At 43.8% G+C, this 5,399-nt stretch overlaps 2 pseudogenes; one reads left to right on the top strand and one right to left on the bottom strand.

Annotated features, from left to right (window-relative positions):
* Positions 1-1,290: 1,290 nt before the first annotated feature.
* Positions 1,291-1,408, bottom strand: LOC134947209 (5S ribosomal RNA; annotated as a pseudogene).
* Positions 1,409-3,502: 2,094 nt separating this feature from the next.
* On the top strand, positions 3,503-3,621 carry LOC134936172 (5S ribosomal RNA; annotated as a pseudogene).
* The last annotated feature ends 1,778 nt before the right edge of the window (positions 3,622-5,399 follow it).

The raw sequence follows: 5,399 nt of genomic DNA, 5'->3' as shown, positions 1-5,399 counted from the left end.
GATCCTAGAGGATCCAGTCCCCATCAGCTATTAATGCAGAGTTCAGCAGTGGGCGTATTGTGGCAGCGTTCTGTTTCAAAAATGGTGCCGCTGCACCATTTTTAAAGTTCAAGATGGCCACTGTGAACCAATCGAAGCTTGCGCATCACCGCCCCTTCCCTTTGTGCTGGCTGATATTAGTCAGAGCAAGGCAGGGGCAGGAAGTCCAACAGCAGATGAGTTGCTGAGAAAAGCTCCTGAAGACTAAAAAAGCTGGAGAAGTCATGGTGGGCATGCAAAAGTGTTGGGCAACCGCCCACAGGTAAAGATAGAAGAGGACGCCACCTCCACAAGTTCTGGGGGAGGCAGAAGCCACGTAAAAGAGCTTAAACGCTGCCACCCTCCCAGGTGAAGGTGCTGTAGTAAATGCAGTAATGTGGTGAAAGAAGGTGATGCAGTAGTGTGTGTGTATGTAACGCAGTACGGTGGTGTGGGAAGTTGGCACAGTAATGTGGTGTGTGAAGGAAACGCAGTACAGTTGTGTGGGAAGGTAACACAGTAATGTGGTGTGGGAAGGCAATGCACTAATGTGGTGTGGGAAGGAAATGCAGTACTGTGGTGTGGAAAGGTAATGAAGTACAGTTGTGTGTGAAGGTAACGCAGTAATCTGGTGTGGGAAGGTAATGCTTAAAATGAGGGGAGGGAATACCGCACAGGAGATATTGAGTATAGAAAGTTAATTTTCTAGACCAAAATCAGGTAATTGCAAGAAAACGCTGTTTTCTAATTCTGATATTATTTGGTGGTGCACCCTGAGTCAGTAGGGGAACGTAGACAATGTGGAGGAGAAGAAGACTCTTTTGTGGGCGCACTCTTTACTTTACATAAATATAGAAAATAGTCAAAGTAGATAAAAATAGAAATTTTAATAATTCAACAAAATATTTACTAAACAATTAAGACAATTAGTGGTTCATCAAGAAGATAAATATGGTCAAATAATTAACAAAATATTTGAAATAGCACCATGTGCTGATATGAAATGAAAAAACTGAATTTTGGCTGACGGAAGAAAATTCTAGACGTTATATATTCAGTGGTATATTGTGCTAATAAGCCAATTACTGTTAAGCATTCCCCTGTAATATAGTCTGGATACTGGTAGTACTTAAGAGTAGTATGACACTGTCTGGTCTCCTGCCAGAGAAGATAAGAGCGGAGGGGGCGGAGGGGGGACAGGCAAAGAGTGGAAGTTGGAGAGCAGTGTGAATCTGCTGTCAGTGTTAGACACTATATGGGCTCAATCAATGAGCTCTACTACACTGAGTATTCCTCAATGGTCACCCACTTGAGTACTAATCCAGCCCAACACTGATTAGCTTCCGAGATCGGACGGTTTCGGGCGTCTCCAGTGTGGTATGTAGTAGAGGAAATGACCAATATTGCGAAGCTCTGGAATCACTGATGAGAGTTCACGAATTTACAAAGTTATTCAGGACAGATACCAGATATAGAGGAAATTAGATGGATCTGCTGCCAATGTTAGACAGGGACTCGACCCTGAATCACTGGTGAGAGTCCACGAAAATAAGGATTGAAAGAAAAATAAGTAGATAGTAAAAGGTCTGATGGGGTTTGAATCCAGATACGGCAATAGTAAAATGAACTGGAATAATTACATTATCATTGGAAAAAGTTGCCTAAATACAGGGTGCCTGAAATGACAAAGCAGAGACAAAGGAGAAAAAATTAATAACAGAGTACCAGCTATGGGAAAGTATCCAATATGACTTATTGGTACTTGAAAGTAGCAATGAGGTTGTAGCTGAATTGCACCTAGAGTGTAACTGTTACAAAAGTTTCCACTGCAGGTTGTCAATACCCCAAAAGGATATAACTAAATATCAGTGAAGTTGTAACTGAATTGCAATGATATGTCCAGACTGGGGGGGATTTATCAAAGTTTTTAGATTGGATCACTGCCAATACCATCACATGCAGGAAAATGAAAATGCAGCATTATAACATAATACATTAATATGGCAGTTATTTATATAAGGCAGGCAAGTACCTATTAGCACAAAGTCCATCTAATATAAAAAATGTATGATAGCAGAGTGATCCGGATTATTCCAGCCGTAAGACCTCAGCGGGTAATCAAAGTACTCATACACCCCCTCCGTTTTGATTGGAAGATACTGATTGAAACTCCTTTTAAAAAACCTGCTGGGATCAAGACCACAACAGGAAGTGATCAAGCCCGGCGAACGGGTGAAACGCGTATTCCGACACAACCACTGACTTTTTGGCTGACCGGAACCTCGGACGTTATCTGGCCCGTGCCCGTGCCCTCCGTCTCCCCTGACTTTCACTCCATATCCATCGCGGCTGACTGCAGCAGCGGACGTCTGACGGCGGCTTGTGTCCGACAGGACACCATCGGACCGGCGGCTCCTGCACTCCTCCCATCGTTATCTGGCCCGTGCCCTCCGTCTCCCCTGACTTTCACTCCATACCCATCGCGGCTGACTGCAGCAGCGGACGTCTGACGGCGGCTTGTGCCCGACAGGACACCATCGGACCGGCGGCTCCTGAACTCCTCCCATCATTCGAGATGTCCGGGGCGCATAGAAGAATGACAGCACCCTTTGCGAGGAGACGGGTGTCAAGATTCTAGAAGGGGTGATTCTACCCCATTTCGGCGCGGGTAATATCAACTCTCTTTTCCCACTTATCCATAGCAATCTTACTATACAGTGTATATTGGGAGTTACAGGCCCGCAACAGTTTAATATGTTTCTCTCATTTACTCCTGCGAGCACTTATCACCATCACTCTGCTATCATACATTTTTTATATTAGATGGACTTTGTGCTAATAGGTACTTGCCTGCCTTATATAAATAACTGCCATATTAATGTATTATGTTATAATGCTGCATTTTCATTTTCCTGCATGTGATGGTATTGGCAGTGATCCAATCTAAAAACTTTGATAAATCCCCCCCAGTCTGGACATATCATTGCAATTCAGTTACAACTTCACTGATATTTAGTTATATCCTTTTGGGGTATTGACAACCTGCAGTGGAAACTTTTGTAACAGTTACACTCTAGGTGCAATTCAGCTACAACCTCATTGCTACTTTCAAGTACCAATAAGTCATATTGGATACTTTCCCATAGCTGGTACTCTGTTATTAATTTTTTCTCCTTTGTCTCTGCTTTGGCATTTCAGGCACCCTGTATTTAGGCAACTTTTTCCAATGATAATGTAATTATTCCAGTTCATTTTACTATTGCCGTATCTGGATTCAAACCCCATCAGACCTTTTACTATCTACTTATTTTTCTTTCAATCCTTATTTTCGTGGACTCTCACCAGTGATTCAGGGTCGAGTCCCTGTCTAACATTGGCAGCAGATCCATCTAATTTCCTCTATATCTGGTATCTGTCCTGAATAACTTTGTAAATTCGTGAACTCTCATCAGTGATTCCAGAGCTTCGCAATATTGGTCATTTCCTCTACTATCATACCACACTGGAGACGCCCGAAACCGTCCGATCTCGGAAGCTAATCAGTGTTGGGCTGGATTAGTACTCAAGTGGGTGACCATTGAGGAATACTCAGTGTAGTAGAGCTCATTGATTGAGCCCATATAGTGTCTAACACTGACAGCAGATTCACACTGCTCTCCAACTTCCACTCTTTGCCTGTCCCCCCTCCGCCCCCTCCGCTCTTATCTTCTCTGGCAGGAGACCAGACAGTGTCATACTACTCTTAAGTACTACCAGTATCCAGACTATATTACAGGGGAATGCTTAACAGTAATTGGCGTATTAGCACAATATACCACTGAATATATAACGTCTAGAATTTTCTTCCGTCAGCCAAAATTCATTTTTTTCATTTCATATCAGCACATGGTGCTATTTCAAATATTTTGTTAATTATTTGACCATATTTATCTTCTTGATGAACCACTAATTGTCTTAATTGTTTAGTAAATATTTTGTTGAATTATTAAAATTTTTATTTTTATCTACTTTGACTATTTTCTATATTTATGTAAAGTAAAGAGTGCGCCCACAAAAGAGTCTTCTTCTCCTCCACATTGTCTACGTGGGAAGGTAATGCACTAATGTGGTGCAGAAAGGTAACGCACTACTGTGGTGTGGGACGGTGACACAGTAATGTGGTGTGGGAAGGTAACACAGTACTGTGGTGTGGGAAAGTAATGCAGTATGGTGGTGTGGGAAGGTTACGCAGTACTGCGGTGGGGAAAGGTAACACAGTATGGTGGTGTGTGAAGGTAACGCAGTACGGTGGTGTGGTAAGGTAATGCAGTATGGTGGTGTGGGAAGGTAACAGGGCCGGTGCAAGGTCTTTCTGCACCCTAGGCAAAGCCTCAGGGTAGCGCCCCCTAACCTGCAAAACCACCACCTTCTCCTGGAGGGGAGATGCAGGTGGCCACTAGGTGGGCTGGGGTGAATTGCATCATCATATGTATACAGAGAAAAGGGAGAACACTCAAGGACTTTTAAAGTGACATATATTGTAAACAAAATCACAATATTTTTCCCCTTTACAGTTCCTTGTGTGCCGTCTATTCTTTATATACTGTATAATACTGTATATGGGGTTGGGTACAGCATGCCTCCAGTCAGAATACCGACAGCGACATCTCGACCACCATAATACCGACATTTTTAATTAAATTAACCTTACCCTAGCCCTCCCGCGAGCCTAACCATAACCCCCTGGCATACTAACATTCAGGATGCCAGCTGTCGGGATTCTGGTGTCAGCATTCTGACAGGTGTCGGGATTCTGGCACCAGTATTCCAGCAATCCATCAGCCAGGATTCCAACTACATCCCTTTAATTGTATGTGTATACGTACATATATACGCACAGACATACAGTACATATATTTGTATCAGTGCCGTAACTAGGCATTTTAGCGCTGTGTGCGAGAAACGACAGTGGCCCCCCCATGAAAGATTGGGGTAGTGCGCGCCACAGGCGCGCAAAAAAATTCTAGGGGCGTGGCTTCACGGGGAAGGGGCGTGGCCACAAAATAATAGCAATTCATACTACGGTGCACAGTAGTCTACATTATTTAAATTACGCTGCACAGTAGCGCTACTACACCAGGTAGAGCCCCTTTTATACATTACAGCAGACAGTGTCCCCCTTTTTACACATTGCGGCAGCCAGTCCCCCTTTTTACACATTGCGGCAGCCAGTCTCCCTTTTTACACATTGCGGCAGCCAGGACCCCTTCTTACACATTGCGGCAGCCAGGCCCCCTTTTTACACATTGTGGCAGATAGAACCTTTTTACACATTGCGGCAGCCAGTCCCCCTTTTTACACATTGCGGCAGATAGACCCTTTTTACACATTGCGGCAGCCAG

This window comes from Pseudophryne corroboree, chromosome 1 (assembly GCF_028390025.1).
Source record: "Pseudophryne corroboree isolate aPseCor3 chromosome 1, aPseCor3.hap2, whole genome shotgun sequence".
Lineage (NCBI taxonomy): Eukaryota > Metazoa > Chordata > Amphibia > Anura > Myobatrachidae > Pseudophryne > Pseudophryne corroboree.
Note: the sequence above shows the minus strand (reverse complement) of the source record. Positions and strands in the feature narration are given on the sequence as shown.